This window comes from Acomys minous, assembly GCF_964271855.1.
Source record: "Acomys minous genome assembly, chromosome: 11".
Lineage (NCBI taxonomy): Eukaryota > Metazoa > Chordata > Mammalia > Rodentia > Muridae > Acomys > Acomys minous.
Window position 1 is genome coordinate 75,206,357 of NC_140492.1, and position 19,276 is coordinate 75,225,632.

At 44.7% G+C, this 19,276-nt stretch overlaps 2 long non-coding RNA genes across 2 annotated transcripts; both read left to right on the plus strand.

The window, feature by feature from the left end:
• The first annotated feature begins 1,931 nt into the window (after positions 1 to 1,931).
• Positions 1,932 to 12,433, plus strand: LOC311609297. The gene is made up of 3 exons (XR_014783344.1): positions 1,932 to 2,178; positions 6,125 to 11,885; positions 12,308 to 12,433. It is a non-coding gene; the product is annotated as an uncharacterized lncRNA (long non-coding RNA).
• A 229-nt stretch (positions 12,434 to 12,662) lies between these two features.
• On the plus strand, positions 12,663 to 14,898 carry LOC311609298. The gene is made up of 3 exons (XR_014783345.1): positions 12,663 to 12,862; positions 13,161 to 14,371; positions 14,547 to 14,898. It is a non-coding gene; the product is annotated as an uncharacterized lncRNA (long non-coding RNA).
• Positions 14,899 to 19,276: the final 4,378 nt, after the last annotated feature.

Sequence of the window (19,276 nt, forward strand, 5' to 3'; positions counted from 1 at the left end):
GAGGGACATCATGTTCTGCAGGGGAAATAAAGGCAGAATGCAGCGGACTAGGCCTTGTCAAAGCAAACCAAGCTGAAGCCTAGGGACAGTCAGGTGAAAGTTTTAAAGGAAATCTTATCTTAGATGATAGTTTTTATGATCTTCCTGCAATTTAGACAATTTTGTCTCCGTGTAGGGCAGAAAAGGCCAATGATTTGGGAAAACCCATGTAACAGGATAAATAGAATGTAATATAAAGAATAAAGGGGCTGGAGAGACGGCTCAGAGGTTAAGAGCACTGACTGCTCTTCCAAAGGTCATGAGTTCAATTCCCAGCAAACACATGTTGGCTCACAACCATCTATAACAAGATCTGTATACATAATAAATAAATAAATCTTTTAAAAATGGCTAAAAAAAAAGAATAAAGGACTGATTACAGTACTTCCATTGACCAAGCATGGGACAAAAACAGTTACAGAGATAAAAAGGAGCTCTCTACCACCCTTCATATCACGGTAGGTTGGTCTTGCCTTCACTATTTCCAATAAAATGAGGTCAATATCTGCAGTCTAGTAATGATGAAAACCAAGGCATTTTTGTTGGGGGGGCAAAAATGACATGGCTCTGTCTCCTATGGCCCTAGAAATAAAACATTTTGTGTACAATCCTATGGAATGAGAAGACTTTCTTGATAATACTACAACCACCAACGCCTGTCTTATAATATCTAGGAATTTTGATGAGAAATCTGACAAGGATCCTATAGGACAGTTGTGATGAAACCTCTTCCTTAGAGGCCTGCCGATGTTCTGCACCTCCCCTGGGATGTGGAAACAGTATCTTGTTACAGCGTCTCAGTGCCAGTGAAGGGCCACATCCTTTAAACCCATCAGTCTCAGTTCAAAGCAAAAGACATCAAGTATACAGATCATGAGCCTGTAAAAGCCAAGTGTTGATATAGAATTTGAGGTATTAAGTCTCAAGGCCATTTAGGAACCCTATATAATTTTCTAACTAGCTAAATCCAGGAATCACAAATCTTTCTCAGTCTGACATTTTCTTTGTCATTACTGATCATTACTAGTAAGATGTTACTGTTTGTCCTGTACTGTCTCATGTGTTTAAACCCTTTGCTGGAGGTTGGTCTGTCTGTACAAATGAGCAGACTCATGAACCCCAAATTGTCTGTACCTTGCCTAAGAGCTTATTCTTGTTTGACCAATAAAAAGCCATTACACAGCAGGGAAAATGGAATAGGCGTGGCTAAGGTTCACAGGCTTTTGTGAAAGAGACCAGAAGAGGAGGAGAGAGAGAGGAAGAGGAGAGCAGGAAGAAGGAAGCCAGTGCCATGGGTTAGAGAAATGAAGACACACATGGCCAGCATGGATGGAGATTTGGCCCAGATGAAGAGCATTAGCTATCTGGTATTATGGATGGGAGGAGCTCAACAGAAATTATTAGAAGCAGATGCACGGGATTGGGGTAGGGTATGGGATGCCCGCCCCAATATGGGAGGTAATGTAGGGGATTAATATCTGCCCTGCTCTAGGCTAACTAAGGCTATTTTAAAACATAACAAGTGTCTATGTCTTGAGTGATTGCTGGCGGGTTAGAAAACACCACCATAATAATAATTATAAGGCTGATAATCAACATTATTAGGCCATACTAATAAACGAACCACAACAGCCCTTGGTCCCCTTAGGCAGCCCTGTTTGAGCAGTTGAGGAACCCGTGCATGTGTAGCCTCGCGGGAGGCAGTGACCCTTAGGACATCTGGGAGATTTTTAATGCAATGAAACCAGTTGCTTCACACTCTACTGTCAGTGCCAGCAGCCGAGCTCCCCAGTATGCTGTGCCTGGTGCTCTGAAAGTCTGAGCCAAACGTCTGCTGTTCAAATTTGTATTGCGGTATGAATTTAGGAAGCTCCGTGAAGAGGGCTAGAGAACGGTAGTGAGTCTGGGCCAGCTGTGATTGGTCCACAGGTCCTGTGACCTCACAAGAAGCCATTGTGATGAATGATAGCCACCCACCCATATATGGCAGCAGCTGAGCCTGGGTCATCGTCTTCTACTGCAGGAGAGCTGCCTGTTTGTTGGCTAAGAGCAGTTGGACTCAAGATTGTGTTCTGAGTTTTAACTTTTATTGTACATCTTCGGAATTGAACATCTGTGATCCGCATTGACCTGGACATAGTGAGTTTGCTTGCTGGTGGGTTGGTATTGGGGCCTGGATTTTGATTTAGTGCTTAGCATTTTGGATTTAGTTTGTGCATTTGGTCCAGTCTTTTTATTATTATACACTTTTCTATTATCATGTATTCATTTATCTTTGACATTTTATTGGTTTAGTCTGAATGACAGAGGTCTCACACTACCTCATCTCTGAACTCTCTGCTCTCTGGAGGGGATGCTGTTTGGGGATGTCATGAAATACCAGGGCAGTGGAATCCAGAACGAGAAATTGGATTGATAGAAGCAACGAGACCTGGAAAGGCCATGGAAGCAGCTGCTTCAGACCCATTTTCCCAACTCTGCAGCCACGCCTTCCCTGTCCATTGAGAGCTGGAGTCTATGTTAAACCTCTGTATTGTATGTTGCCTTTTCTCAGAGACTTGGTCATGGCCATCAGAAAAGTAACAGTGTTGTGAGTTATAAAGTTCAAACAGTTCTTTAGATTGTGAATAGTATGATTGGCTCCTTTCTTGCAGTGACCTCACTGGAGCCTTTGTGAGGACCTGCAGACCCCACCCATTGAGGGCACTGGCTGGTTCTGGGTGTTGTCCTCACACTGCAGAGAAGCTGTTGCTTGGTTGGCTGTTGCTTGGTTGGTTGCTAGGCTCAGACATTGGGTCACGTAGACTTTGATATTATTGATCACTTGGAAAGAGACATAGTTGTTCTGATTTTACCTCAAGAGTTTGAGTTTGTTTCCTGGTTTGGTCCTTTGATCTATGTTTGATCTATGTCAGTGGTGTTTGGATTTTGGTACTTTCACTTTAGTTTCTGGCTTTCTAGCACCCATAATTTTATTCTCAAATAAGCATGGTATTTTGATATTTTTAATTTAATTTTTTTTAATTTTAAATGCTTTGCTAGTATGAAAGTATAGAAAATAAGAAATTTTGGGGCTGGAGAGGTGGTTCAGAGGTTAAGAGCACTGTCTGCTCTTCCAAAAGTCCTGAGTTCAATACCCAGCAACCACATGGTGGCTCACAACCATCTATAATGAGATCTGGTGCCCTCTTCTGGCATGCAGAAGTATATATATAAAATTTCATCATAGTGTGCACTTTGAATACATCCCCTGTACTATTGCATCCACCAAGCTTTGAGTAGCTTAAAATTTCACCTATCCTGTTAACCATCTTCTAGATTTGTCCTGTCCACAAGGGATAGCCTGCAGCATTGAGGACTGCTTTCCTTCCAATGTCCATCCAAAGAGTATAAGATAAAAGAACGGAAAATAGCAGGAGGTGAAGATGTCTGTGGTAGTGAGATCTTAGAGAAATTGTGGTCAATGTTGGCTGTTCAAGCTGCCTCAAGCAGCAGGGAAGGGCTTCCCTGTGTGGACTCTCTCTGTTAACTTTGAAACCCTCACAGACAGGGAAGTGTCCAGGCCCCTCCCCTAGATATCTCTAACAGTCTTAACAGCATTTCAGCCTCTGTAACTGTCACAAAGGTCACCTCCAGCCCCTCAATAGGATTCTTCCCACGTTATGCTAATTTTAGGTAAAAAGTCTGAACAAAAGCCACCATTCACCAAACAGGAAAACCTACCAATCCCTGAGCTTCCTCCAAGCTCAGGACTTGAAATTCCACTATTCCACACCCTGGAAATCTCTGCCCTAGAAAGTTCCACCCCCTAAGAAATATCTAAAGGCTGTGGGCTCAGTTCCCTGCTGGCCTCTTCCTGGAGCGGGGGCAGACCTTCCATACTTGAATCCTCCCAGCAAAGCCCAAAAGCAATGAAGAGAAGAAGGGAAGAAGTGTAGCAGGGCTGAGATCCTGAGCGTCTCAGGCCAGCTGGGGACACCCTCCCCTGGGAGCTATAATATCGAAGAAGGAGCCAGTCTGAGGCTCCTGGGCTCCTGCGTCTCTGGATGCCCTTCCATTGGGATACTTTCTCCCTTCAGAGCTGTGTGGTTGCTGGGCTTCTGAGTCAGGACACCCTTCCATTTGAGCAGGAAGGCCAACAGTCATAGTGAATAAGCCACTGAAACAGCTTGTGTAGACCCATGTCCCTAATCCAGGTCAGCACAAAGTTCCTGAGTCTGTCCTTTTCCTTACATGGGGCTTCCCGCTATTAAAGTCAAATTATCTTCCTCACGCTTGCTGGGAAGTCTGTCACTTTCTCGTGTGTCTGAACGCTGGGTCTCTAGCAGGCAGTGCTGATTGGTTGGGGAGGTCATAAAATCCCAGCACTCTGGAAGCAGCAGGAGGGTGACTGGACACAGGACCTGCCAAAGCCATGTCACCAGCTGCTTCAGACCCATCTTCCCAAGTCACCTGCTCCTCCAGCTGCCATGCCTTCCCTCTCCTCTGGAGTCTGGGAGAAGGGTAACTTTTGTCCCTTAGGTGCCATCATGTTGAGGATTTGTTCACTGCCATGATAATAATGCTGGCCCTGGGGATGGACAGACAAACAACTTTGGGTTATTTCCTGATGTTTCTGGTCCATCCCTTGCAGGACACTATGAAGAGCTTTGTGAGAAAGGATGGAGTCTGTTCACAGGAGACATTGCAGTGTGCTGGGCTTTGTCCTGATGCTGCAGGGAAACTCTTGCTGGATGGAAAGCTGCTGGACTCCAGCACTGGTCCTGATGCCCAGGAGCTTTCCTGGGCACTCAGACCTGGACACTGGGAGTTTTCCTCTCTCTTGATGTGGGTTTCATGTTTCCCTTTGATTCATGAGCACACTACTTTTGTTTGAGGCATTGATTTGCACTTGTGTGTTCTTTTTACTTTTTTTTTCAAATAATTTTGTTTGCCATGATGTGCTCTGGTTTCTCCTTCTCCTTCTCCTTCTCCTTCTCCTTCTTCTTCTCCTTCTTCTTCTCCTTCTTCTTCTTCTTCTTCTTCTTCTTCTTCTTCTTCTTCTTCTTCTTCTTCTTCTTCTTCTTCTCTTTTTGATTAGGAGCCTCACCTGTGTAAAGTAAGGAATTTCCCTGTGACACTCCTGCTCATGCTCTGTAATTGGATCATTTTCATTTGCTATGTTACATTGCTGCAGACCCTGGCATATGCCTACAATTTTCCCCTTTTGATTAAGATTCCACCTACCCAGTCACGGCTCTAGTGTATCTCTGGACCTGGCATGTTACAGACAACTAAAGCCTATATCCATGTGTATCTCAGAAAATGACAGAATTTCATCTTTGGTGCCTGAGCATGGTTTGTTTAATTGATCTCCTTCCCTGCCTCTTGTTGATCAGTTTTTGTGTAGAATTATCCTAGAATTCCATGCTGAACACACCATGAAGATGAAGTTTCTCTCTTGTGTGTTACTGAACAATGTGTGATCTACCAAGGAATCTCATTTTAGATGTGTGTGTGCGTGTGTGTGTGTGCGCATGTGTGTTGGGGACAGTAGGCCATATGGCCAGTGTTCAGCTATCTTGTCAGAGCCTGCACCTTTAGGCTTCTATTTCTTCAGCAGTCTGTCACTTACCAGAAACCAACTAACCCTGTTGTGGTTCGGCAGTTAGACACCTGTTGTGGTTTATTGTGGGGGACGGTCATTCTAAGACCCCCGAGCTCATAGTAAGAGCTACTCCTTTCTGGCTATAAACTAGCTTTTCCAGTAATACTACTGGTAAAAATCAGATTAAAGGCCAGCTGCCTGTGAGCAGCAGTTCTGGGATCTTTTTCTTGACTAACCAGATATTTTACAACTTCCCTTTCTCTCTGGAATTTCTCCCTCTACTGTGACTACAGCAGCTGTAAAGGTAGACACCTGCTGGAGCATTCCAGAGTTAGGTATCCATAGCAACCCTCGCTTACGCAAATACCCATGCCCCCACTCCTGTATAAACTCTGTGAAATTTTTCAATAAGGGGGGGGTTTGATCAGAATCCAGACTTGCCCCCATTTCTTCATGTCTTGGGTTCTCTTCTTCATACATGTTTATTCTCCTCCCAAGCTTTAGTCAAACCCTGGCAGGCCGGGCCAGGTGGCGCTCAACAATTGGGGCTCGGGAACAGAGCACTTACCTGTACGTTGCCCTTTGGGACCAGCCGGTCACCCTCCCTGGATCACCAAGGACTTCGAGGACTTCGTGCCTGTGAGACAGATCGACTTGCAGTGCCACGGACTTCGTGCCTGTGAGTCAGATCAACTTGGATTGCCACAATTCCCCCAATCGTGAGACAGATGAATTAAGGTAAGACACGGTGACGCGCACACACACTTATGGGACAGTCACTCAGCAAACATGAATTATTTATCGAGGGACTTAAAACCTCCCTCAAGACACAAGGAACGCGGTAAAGAAAAAAGACAGTAAAATTTTGATATCTTGTGTGTTAGATACTTTCATGAAGATATTAAAAATGTATTAGATAAAGGTAAAATTTTTCTTAAAAAAAATATAGAAAAAGTCTGGGAAAATGTAAAAGCTGGTCTACCCAGTCCTCCCTTCAGGACCCCCATTAAGGCCAAAGTCTGTAAATCTCCTCTGTCTAAAGAGTCCCCTCTGAGACCCGGACTCTAGTTAAGAGTTAGGTAAGGCCACTCTTCTTTGTCTTCTTTGTCTGTCTCTCTGTCCCTTCACATTCTTTAGTTTTGCTTTGGAGCTTGAGCATTTGCGTCACAATGTCAAGGTTGCTCTTTGCCTGTGCCAGGAGATGGTGTACCTCCTGATGGGGAGGCTGGAAGACATTCCTGACCTCCAGGAGGGGGAGTCAATCCCCCTCCACTTGGGGAGCACTCTCAGCCCACCTGATCACCAGGTCCAATCGCTCACTTGGTTCTGGTTTTAGTGTAGTCTAGACTATTGTGACTTTTGGTGCCATTTTCTGTTTTTGTTTATTTGCGTCTATTTGTGTGGACTTTCTCGCTATGAGACAGAAAGAATCAGCCCCCTTGACTGTTGTCTTAGACTACTGGACAGACAGACTAGGGCACATAACTTGTCCCTCATAATGAAGAAAGACAAACTTGTCGCTTTTTACTTTTGTCTTTGTCTGGTGTTTAAATGTTGTTTTATATATGATATTCTGTTGAAAATTTTTTCATTTGCTGGCTGTTAGTTCTAATTCATTTCAATGATTCTAAAAAAAAAAAAAGAAAGAAAGAAAAGAAAAGAAACAACAAAAACTGATAAACTAGCTCTGTCCTTGAAGCCAGGCTGCTAGCTAAACCAGCTAAACAAGCCCAGGACTAGAATTCCTTTGGGCCAGATAATTTTACAGACACTGCTCCTAGTTATCTGTGGGCTTGACCCTTGGGGAGGCTGTGGCACGGTTAGATGGAAGAGCCTGCTAAGGCAACTGTCCTTCTATGTTTGCCCTGGCTCCCATCGAGGCAAGAACAGAGGTGTTGGCTGCGGTGGTCCCTCTGACTATTACTGCAAGGCTTGGGGATGTGAGACCGCTTGGAAAACCTAGGGTGATCAAAACTGATAATGGTCCTGGCTACAGACACGTGGCTAGTTGGAGAGATGGAACTAGGAGGCTGATAGATTTCTAAACTAGGCTAGGGAATGTAGTTAACTACCTAGATCTTAGAATTTTTGTTTTCCTGATTAACTTCTGTTTGAGATGTTTAAAGATTTTTTTTTTTTTACTAGAATTGGAATGAAACAATTAAACAAGTCACGGTGGCACATGCCTTTAATCTCAGCATTCGGGAGGCAGAGACAGGCAGATCTCTGTGACAGGGTGTGGTGGTCCACACCTTTAATCCTGGCACTTGGGGATTAACACAGGCAGAACTCTTAGCTCTAACCTGATTTCCATAGGGCGTAATCTACTTATAAACTAAGTTACTTACAGAGATGTAAGTTCTTTAACTTACTTGAGACTTGCAACTTATGGGAACATTATAGCCAGGACTACCCTCTCCTGTGGCTGTTCCCAAAAATACTTTCAAAATTGTCATAAACCTTAAGGATTGTTTTTTCACTGTTCCCTTGCATCCAAAAGGTTGTCATAGCTTTGCTTTCAGTAGGCATTCTGTGAATTTCAGAGAACCAATGAAAAGATATCATTGGCAGGTTTTCCCTCAGGGAACGGCTAACAGTCCCACCCTATGTCAGAAATTTGTAGCTACAGCTTTACAAAAGGTTAGGAAAAAATATCAATTTATATATCATTCATTACATGGATGATATACTTATTGCTGAAAAGGAATGATAACAAGTGCTTTTGTGTTATGCTTTTATGGAGACCCAATTATCTCAGTCTGGTCTACAAATAGCACCTTAAAAAGTCCAAAAGGTTGATCCATATTTGTATTTGGGATTCCAGCTTTTTCTGTCTCAGGTAAAAGACTTTAAATGATTTTCAAAAGTTGCTTGGTGATATAAATTGGCTTAGACCTTATTTAAAATTAACAACCAGAGATTTATGGCCCTTATTCAAAATCTTACAAGGAGATTCCTCTCCAAACTCACCCTGGGAGCTTACAGCTAAAGCTAGGAAAGGCTTGGTGTTAGTGGAAGAGGGTATCTCCAATCAATTCATAACCTATATAGATTATGACAAGCCTTTAGGGCATATTATCTTGGCCACTCATGCTACACCTACTGCGGTGTTCTGGCAAGGTGCTCCTATTATGTGGGAACATTTGCCATCTTCTCCCAGTAAGGTAATAGTACCATATTATTTGGCTGTTGCAAAGTTGATTCATATGGGTCGGTTGCAAGGAAGAAAGTATTTTGGCAAAAAAACCTGATTTTATTATTCAGCCATATTTGAAGGAACAACAAAATTGGCTGTCTACCAACACAGACGATTGGCCATTGGCTTGTGAACAATTTTGTGGACATATAGATAACCATTTCCCCTCTAACAGGCCTCTCCACTTTTTAAATAAACATCCAGTTATTTTTCCTAAGATAACTCAATTTCAGCCTGTGAGAGATGGTTTGCTGACTTTTACTGATGGATCTTCTAATGGAAGAGCTAGTTACATAGTAGAAGGACAGACATATGTTGTTCCTACTACTGCTAAGTCTGCTCAAATTGCTGAGCTGCAAGCGGTAGCTACTGTTTTCCAACATTATGCCTTCTGTTCATTTAATCTATATTCAGATAGTGACTATGTGGCAGAGGCAGTTCCTCACCTAGAAACTTCAAGACAAATCCAACCCCAATCATGGGCTGGTGGATTATTTTCCCAAATCCCAACAGCTATTCTAAAGGGAAAACATCCTTTTAGAAATAGGACATTTAAGAGCTCACACTGATTTACTTGGACTTTTGGCTACAGGTAATGCATTAACAGATACAGCTACCAAAAATTTGGTTTGCCTTACAAATGTAGAAAAAGCTCAAAAAGCCCAGAATTTACATCATATTAATAGCCGAAGTCTAAAACTTCAATATAGGATTACTAAATAGCAAGCTTGAGCCATTGTGAAGGCATGCTCCACATGTCCTCAGTTTCCTCCTGTACCACATGTGGGAGCTAATCCCAGAGGACTGGTCCCTAACCAACTTTAACAAATGGATATTACTCATGTACCTGAATCTGGAAAGTTAAAATACTCTTTTTCCATAAAGCATGTTACAGGTGTTCCTTATAATCCTCAAGGACAAGGTGTGGTGGAACGAGCTCATTCCACCATAAAAACCTATTGACAAAAAGTAAAGAAGGGGGAACTTTACCCCCAATCACCTAAAATGCTTTGAGTCATGCTCTCACTATTTTAAATTTTTTACTGCTTGATGCCAAAGGAAATTCCGCAGCCGGTCGATTCTGGCTCACTAATAGTCATCCTTCGCTAGGGTGAAATGGAAGGATCCTGTAACTGGACAGTGGGATGGACCCGACCCTGTATTAATATGGAGTGGAGGCTCTGTTTGTGTTTTCTCACAGGAACATGATGCTGCACGCTGGCTGCCTGAGAGGCTTATAGGAACATGATGCTGCACGCTGGCTGCCTGAGAGGCTTGTGTGTCAAGTGGATGCTGGCATGGATGAGTTTGCAGATGATCTCGAGGTCGGAGGAGAAGTGCTATTTCTATGCTAACAAGTCTGGGATCATTCGAGATAAGATTTAAAAGCCACAAGAAGACCCAGAAAATAGCAAAGAGAGCTCCTCCATAATCCCCTTTGAAATGGACTCTACAGGTTCCTCCCATATCTTTTCCCCCTTTTAGGTCTCTTGCTTGGCTTATTAATATTCCTATCACTAGGACCCTTTCTCTTTAACAAACTCATAGCCTTTGTCAAACAGCAAGTGGATACCATATGGACAAAACCTATACAGGCCCATTTTCACAGGCTGGAGCTTTCGGACTAAGACTATTCAGATGAATAGCAGGCCACACCTTGGGCTTTTTGATGCCTTACCAGCTTTATAAAAGAACAGCTAGATGCTTGAGATGCCTGAGCAATACAGGTGCATTATCACAGACTTGACTTGGCGGACCAAGGCCATGATGACCTTGAACACTAATGTGCTTTCCGTTTCCCCTTCCTTGGCATGGTGAGAATGGCATATACTCAGATATTGCCTGCCATAAAGCATGGGCACCTGTAAGGGGTGTAGGACAAGGTACCACAGGGGGAGGACCCGATCATCCGACTCTGAGTCCCCTGAGAAATAAACCTGATTGCATAGAGGTTGATGTTGAAAACTGTCTTGTTTGCTGTATGTTGGGGATGCCCACAGACAGCAGATCAGGATCTCCCTCTCCTCCTCAAAAAGACAGCTTGGCAGGCCGATCTGGCCCTAGGAGGATCAGGTCAATGCTTCCCCCCTCTGGTTAATGCCTGCTCCATCCAGAGACCAACGCTCACCCATATATAATGGATCCACCTACCTCCCCTTTTAATAAAGAAAGGGAGGAAATGTTGGGGACAGTAGGCCATATGGCCAGTGTTCAGCCATCTTGTCAGAGCCTGCACCTTTAGGCTCCTATTTCTCCAGCAGTCTGTCGTTTACCAGAAACCAGTTGACCTTGTCGTGGTTCGGCAGTTCGGCAGTCAGACTAAAGATAAGATTAAGATGGAGCCGCCCTGTTATGGCTTATCCGTTAGACTAGATAAAGATAAAGCAAAATATTCAGTGTGGCAGAACGTTATGACTCTGCCTGGAATTCCCTGTGTCTTGAGATAGCCTGCGCTAGGTGTCCATAGCAACCCTTGCTTACACAAATACCCATGCCCCCATGCCTATAAAAACCCTGTGAAATTTTTCAATAAATGGGGTTTGATCAGAATCCAGACTTGCCCCCATTCCTTCGTGTCTTATGTTCTGTCCTTCATACAGGCTGATTCTCCTCCCGAGCTTTAGTCGAACCCCGGATGGCTGGGACATGAATGAAGTAAACAATAATTCTGAGGAGACAGAGAATACTGACTTATTTGGTCACATCTGAAGTGATGCATGTGTGCTGTCATTCTTGGAGGACACTAAGCACAAATGAAACCCTGGACCACAGGATGATGTGGAAGATAGCAAATGCATGTACACTCATATAGGTGTGAATAAAATTGTCAGTGAGATGACACATGGCATTATATTCTCTGTGGAACCTCCCCCAGCGTGGGACTATGACTATGAAGCAAGGACATAATCCTTGAGTTATCATCCACCACGCCCAGGCCCAGGAGGCACATACAGCCTCAAAAAGGAGCAGAGGATGACAATGGAAGGGGTGAGGAGGCAGATTAGCCACCTGTCTAGCATGCTGTGTTGCTCCTTGCCACCCCAAAGAGAAGAAAACATCCAGGTAAGGGATAACAAACAATGGGAAATGGAGCCCCAAGGAAGTCAACCAGGCATGGCCACCAACATTCACATGTACACTTGATCTTTCCTTTTCAAGGGAACGTTCATACTGACGGGCTGCACTTATTTATAAGACATAAACCTTATGGTGTTTCTCACCCTATGAGGGGCTTTCCCACTGAATCCTGCTTATGTGGATTTTGGAGGAAGTTGAGCCAGAAGCAGAGAGCAGAGGATGTGACTAGGGGCTGGGGATGGAGAGGAGTGGGGGGGGTGGTGCTTGGTGAAAAGGAGGCCGGGTCAGGAAGGGAGGAATCCTGGGGAGACCTATGGTACACAGGGCACCTCTTTGCTGAGTCCTTAAGTGTCAAAGGCACTAACAGAGTCTCCTGTTTGTTTCTTCTTCCATGGGTTGATGACCAGGATCAGACATGTGGCTCTTAAATCACGGGTCTGTGTTCCACCAGATGAAGCATAACAGCTGTGGGAGGGAGCCAGGCCAGAAGAGGCCGTGTGCACAGCCTGTTGTTACCTGTCAGACACCAGGGCACAACCTCTGTGGCCCTCATCTCCGGTGTGAGCAGTTAAGATCCTTGTTCCTGTGACACTAGTGGCTGGACAGAGACATTGGAAACATAACCATCTTGCTCTAAGGGATAGCCCTCCTGCCTCTGCAGTCCGTGTGAGAGAGAATGTTTTCCACATGACCCATGATCTTCATGAGTCTGTCCCTTCAGTTCCATCAACCTGACCGATGACCAGATTCAAAGAACAACCTAACCGATGACCAGATTCAAAGAAGTGTGCTCTTTAAGCCAAGGAGGTGAAGAAATGCAAGGAGTGGAGGGGAGAAGAGGACGTACATGGCACGGCAAGAGATAGAGGCAGTGAGGGAGGGAGGAGAAAAAGGCATGAGCCTGGGTGATGGAGAAGAGTCTGTGAATAGCAAATTCTAGCCTGGCAGCAGAGAAGAAAGGGGTGAGTATGTGGGACCATGGATAAACAGGGGAAGAAGCAAAATTCCCCTGCAGAGAAGAGTTGTGAGGGTGTAGGGTCTGGGTGCCCAGGAGGAGAAGACTGTACCTTCCTGGTGGGCTCCAGATTTTTCTTAGATGCACCATTTGGAAGCTGCCTGGGAAACCTGTTCCTGTGCTGGGGTGCTCAGGTAGAGTGTGGCTGTAGAGAAGAGAAGCCACATGCTTGCCAGGAGCCTCTTCCTCCTCCTGCTTTACAGACTTGGGCTGATCTGGTAACATCAGCATTTCTGTCTTTGCAGCCTTCTTCCTTCAGGTACCATGATGCTGTTACCCCATAAAAGGATTATACAAACATAAATTTTATACCACCAAAGGGACCCTTGACTTTAATTGAGTAAAACGGCAAGATCATTTGTTCTGTCTACTGTGCACAGGTAAGTAGGGCTTGATAGGGCTGTGGGATATCACTGCCCAGACAGGACCAGCATCTTTGGGACCTGGAGAACAGAGCCTACTTTTGGGCTCAGGATTAGAAGGAAACCTAATTGTCATGGATCTCTGGATGACAACCAGTGGTATTGTGTGCAGCCTTGCTAAGTGAACTGTCTGCAGTGTCCTGCTAGCACCTTCCAGGTAGGGAACAGCTTTCTGGGTCAACGGGGCCTGCCAGCTACAGGAATGCCAGGAAAGAATCTGTGGAGATCATTCAAATGAAGGAGACTGATGTCACTAAGTATCTCTTGTGGTGAAGAAGAGTTTCTGATGTATGATCTCACCATAACACAACAAGGAAACAGAACTTTCCTCTGCAGAGGCAGCTGGCCTTGGTTCTTGGGAATATGGCCCTTTGCACAAGCTTAGTAATTTTTCTGGAATAACTTCCTGGGCCATAGGTGTGGCCATCTACTCTGTTCAAACCTCTGTGGCAGTGATGGTGCAGTGGGCCATCGAAAACATTTGAATCTATGTGGGCCATTCTCATTCAAAACAAGACCCCAGATTATGTGGGCACTTGATAAAAGTCACGTGGGGAGCATCTGTGTTCTGACCGGTGAAATATCTCAACCTTGCGCTCTGACTGCATTTTCAGGCAACAGAAGTGTCAGCTGTGACTCTCCTCTTCCCATACAGATGTTCCAGAAAACATCCTCAAAGATTTACAGACTTGTCCTCATGAACATCGAAGGATGATATGAGAAGAGACTACTATGCTCCCCTTTCTGCCTTCGGAAGCTTCTGTGGGAAAGCTGCTGCCACGGGGAGTGCGTGTTTTGCTCCATGAACCCATGTTAGCGTTCTCACAAGCACTTCAAAGATCAGGACGGGCTACATCCTGAAAGTGTGTCTCTGAAAAAAAGAACAAATAACCAGCAGACCCCACAATTCATGATGAGAGACAGAACACATAAATCTACCAGTGGTCGGCTACATGTGACAATGGAAGTTTGACCATGGTGGAAGTCAGTCAAGCTCCCCATGCCATGGGCCCTGAGCCAAGTGGCTCAAGCAGGTAGGGGCACTCAGTGTCAGTGCCTCCCAGCCCCTAAGTATATAAGACATATTATGCCAATTTAAGTATTAGCTGTGGTCTGGTGAGGACTACCATAGTGTTTAGGGAGTTTTCTTTCAACGATTGGGATTGGATTGGGAAACTCTTCTAAGCAAGTAATGTCATATTTTCACAGACTTTCTCTTGAGACCTTGGAAGTGCTAGAAATGGCAACTTTGGGCAACCATTACCACTTGCCCATTTCCTGCTCTGGTGAAACAGCACTGAGGAACAGGATATTCAGACTGAGGAGCCTGGAAGCAGAGGCATATGTCTGCCCATCTCCCCTCAAGGAAAAGGCTGCCTAAGCTAACGCAATGGGGGATGGTCATTCTAAGACCCCTGAGCTCATAGTAAGAGCTACTCTTTTCTCGCTATAAACTAGCTTTTCCAGTAAGACTACTGGTAAAATCAGATTAAAGGCCAGCTGCCCACGAGCAGCAGCTCCAGGAACTTTTGCCTGAATAACCAGATCTTTTACTCTTTTACAACTTTCTCTCTCTCTCTCTCTCTCTCTCTCTCTCTCTCTCTCTCTCTCTCCTCTCTCTGTAATTTCTCCCCCTTCTGTGGTTATAGCACCCATAAAGGTAGCACCTGCTGGAGCATCTCACAGTTAGGCATCCATAGCAACCCTCGCTTACACAAATACCTATGCCCCCATGCCTATAAAAGCCCTGTGAAATTTTTCAATAAATGGGGCTTGATCAGAATCCAGACTTGCCCTCATTTCTTCGTGTCTCCTCCCCCCCCCACTTGTCCACCCTCTCCACAGGTACCTGTTGAAGACCCCGTGGGCTGGGACACAATGTGAGGAAAATGTGTTCCTGAGAAAAGGAAACAATCCATTAGGGACACCATCCAACAGGTCATGCCATTTCCTTTCAGTAACTCTAAGGCACCAGGCCTCCTCTGCCTTGGGGACTTTGCTCAGCAAGGGACCTGATCACTTGTGTTGCCCTATGAGCCAGGAAATCCATACAGCAGATCCTAACACAAGTCAAGATACATCCTTTGAATATAAACTTCCTGGTTCTGTAGGCTGCTCACCATGGAAGGAAATTGATAATAACCCATTTCCTCAGTTTCTTAAGTCCCCCAAACCCTACAAATTCTATAATACAGAGAATATACTTATTCTTTAGATGCTTATGCTTCTTGAACAGAGATATAACACAGAACTGAGCACCACAAAGGTCTATGATCCCTGTCCTATCTGGACTATAATACGCTCATGAGAGCCACCATGAGGTGAAAATCTAACCATCAAAACTTCCCTTCTTGTAGAAGAAATTAGAGGTCATTGGGCCAAGTACTTGTTCTGGGAACATGAGGACATGAGCTCAGACCTAGTAACCATAAAGAGCCTTGCCGAGCAGTGTGTATCTGTAGTCTCACCCCTTCAGGATACGCGATAGACCCCAGGGGTCCCCATGCAGGTGGTCTAGCCAAACTTCTAACATGTCGTTTCAAGGCAAGTGTCTCAGAAAAGAAAGCCAAGATAACACTTGAGACCCCTTCCTGCTCACACATGAGCCAACACATGCAAGGGCTCCAGGCTCACGTATGAAGTCACACAACTGAACCTAGAAAGCAGCAGACAGGAGGTGTGAAGAAGGCGAAGTAGAGAAAACCACTAATTAATTGTTTACAAGTGATTGTGCTTATGTGTGAGATGAGTTTCTCAACCCACTATCATCATGATTTTGTCCAGCAGCACTCAGCTGAAGGGCTCGTGCATAGCTGTGTTTGAATTTGATTTTTGTCTCATCAGGTGTGTCTTCTGAAGAGCTTGCATTGGCTGCCATCTGCGAAGAGCACATGGGTAAAATCTTGGTTGCCTGGCTGGGAGTGCCAGTGAATGGCAGCTTTTAGGTTGCTGTATGAGGCTTACCCACAACGCCTCAGTGCTGTAAGCCCTGATGTGAAAACTCAAAATGTTTGAAGAAACCTGAGCAGTGTAACAATATCCATAGTTTAAGCAATATTTCTCATTCCCAACATGCAAAGTCCTCTGTGTTATTAAATGTGCACTTGATTTTTTATCTTGACCCAACAGTTCTCCTTGAAAGAAACCTATGACCTTCAAGCTCAAGTGAATAAAGCACTGGGTCTCTTCCTTCTCAGTCAGGATCTTCACGTGCTCTTTACCCTGGCCTGTACTTTCTAGAGCTATTCCAGCACAAAGCTTTGGCCTTGACACCTCTAGCTGCTCTTTGCCCAAGGCACCTTTGTCTTATAGGTAGCTGTTTTTGAAGCCCTCATATGTCATGTCTGCACCATGGCCATGGAGCTATGCAGTTCTTCCTGCTAAAGAACTGGCCAACCAGGTTACAGCGTCAGGATCCAACACTCTGTCAGAGATCTTTTTTTTTTTTTCCTTTGAGAATCCAGGAAAGTCAGATTGTTGTCCAGGGCTGCAAATGCAGAGCACTGCTTAGAGCAGTGTGTGCCCTAGCGGCCCAGGTCTGTCATTTTGTGTCCTTTGCTTCCTCCTCCTGGGTTCTAATTACAGCTGCGGCTGCATTAGTAATGCCACGCAAGTAAGCTCCCAGCCTCATGTTCCTGAGATGCAAACTATGAGACCTGCACTAAACACCATCTGAGTATTGTATCTCCCCACAGTCAATCTTTTGAGCATACTCTCTAGACAACTCATCAGTTAGCAGCAGCCAGGCAGCACAGGCTGAGAATTTCAGGACAGTGGGCCTGGCCAGTGAAGCACACAGGAATGGAAATCTCCCCTGTTCAGGTCATTAAGATCCTTTCCCCTTGAACACCGTGAGATGACTTGAGCTGCTGACACATAGGGCTTCTTCTCTGCAGAGGGGCAGCATAGAGAGACACCCTTGTTAAATGACATCGGCTTCTTGATGGGGCTAACATGAGTAGAGTAGGAAGGAGCTAAAGAAAAGTCAAATATGCTTAGGCTCACAAGGTCACAGAGTTTTGATTGATGGGAACAAAACAGACATTTTCTAAGATGGGCAAACGAAAAGGAGACCCCAAGGGATATCAAGTTGCCAAGAAGAAGATATTAACAGGTCAGTAAAGCATCAGAGGCCAGAGAAGGTAGCTCCGTTCAGATACCCCTGCTTTAGCTGTTCAGCAATCTGAAAAGACCAGCTCCAGGAAACTGGGAGACACAGGAAGATGCAGAGAAACTGAGGATACTATGGAAACAAAAGGCAAATCCTGAGAGGGCCTTGTCCCTAAAGTGCTCTGAACCCAAGCATGGTGTCCAGATGTCCATCTCCACCTCCGGTGACAAACACCTATGGTATCATATGCTTGAAGCTCATCGCTGGCAAGGTGGAGACCTGCTGGTTCCTGAGTGCCGCAGCCCAGCCAGCCTACCTGGATAACTGATGCAGATGAGAGACCCTGTCTCCAAAAACCAAGGTGATTCTCTCTCCTCTCTCTCGTGTGGCCCTCCCACTTCCCTGCTCTCCTAATGCTCAAATAGTAAACTTCTCCATATTAAAAAAAAAAAGAAGAAAAAAGAAAAGAAGAAAAAGAAGGGGAAAAGGGTGTTTATTAGGGGACAGAAAACACATGGAGAAAAAGGAGAGTTCAGGAAGATGAAAACTGTCTCTTCTCAAGGGCTGGACTTTTAAATTTTCTGAAGAGTTTTCCTACCCTCACTTAGGTTTGGTCAGTTTGAGGAAAGGATTTTTGGGATTACAATTGCTGTGTTTTGTTCTGGCTTCCAGTCCACCCCCAGGGGGCGCTGCTGGTAGGAGAAAAAGCCTACATGGTCTTTGTCTGAAGCTACCTGGCTCTTGTGTCAGGTCACCAGGGTAAGTCTATCATTGTGCCATAGGCTGCTTAGGGGAGCATTATGGAGAAATTGGAGACTTGAATTGGAGATGTCCAAGCCCTAAATGTGATTGTGTGATTGTACGTGGGGCCTGGGTGTTAGTCTCCTGGTCACTCCCTGGAATGAGGGATGGATGCAGGTGATGTGGATAGTGACTTCTAAAGGAAGAGGTCATAGCTTTGTCCCTTAAGGTGACGTTAGTGCAAAAGAAATAGACACTAAGAATTTACCAGATAACCGTGTAGCCTTGGCTGTCCTGGACCCACTTTGTAGACCAGGCTGGCCTGGAACTCACAATGATCCACCTGCCTCTGCCTTCTGAGTGCTGGGATTATAGGCGTGCGCCACCACACCCAGCTACTTAAATGACTCTTAAAATGACATTCCACACATACCTGTTCTGCTTGTTATATCTTTTCTAAATTTAATTTTTCTTTAAAATTACACACACATGCACACACACACACACAGTTGATTTGCTAGGTTGGTAGAAAGAACCTAAAAAATGTAATATGTTTACCCATTTCTGTTTCCTAATTTCTTTGAGAATATAGGAAAAACTAGGTGGAGGGTTTGTGTTTCTCTGTTCCCACTGGAACTGTGGTAGGAGGTCATAGTATTACTCAGGCCAAGAGCAAGAATAACCTAGAAAATGAGACAGGTACTGTTGGAAAATATCTAATTATACATTTTATGATGCCAATAATCTTCTGAGAAAAAAAGAATTAAATTGGAATTCCTATAATGCAAATTTTGGGTTTTGTGCTGTTGTTGGGTTTGGTTCCTCTCAGAAATTTTGTGAATTATAACTTAGTAAAAACTTGGACAGAGTAGCACAAGTGGTGGGCTAGACTTGTTTAGTTTGGGTCAAATGAGAAACTCCATCTCAACACAGCTTGGCAGAACTTTTGGGAACTATAACTGCTGATGAGATGGAAAGATTCTATCTCAGAGAACAACGCTGGGTGGAAGCCATGCTGTGCTTTACACCATGATGGAGTAGGAAGTCCCAGGTGTCCTCTCATCTGAAAGAATGAGAAACTGGGCAA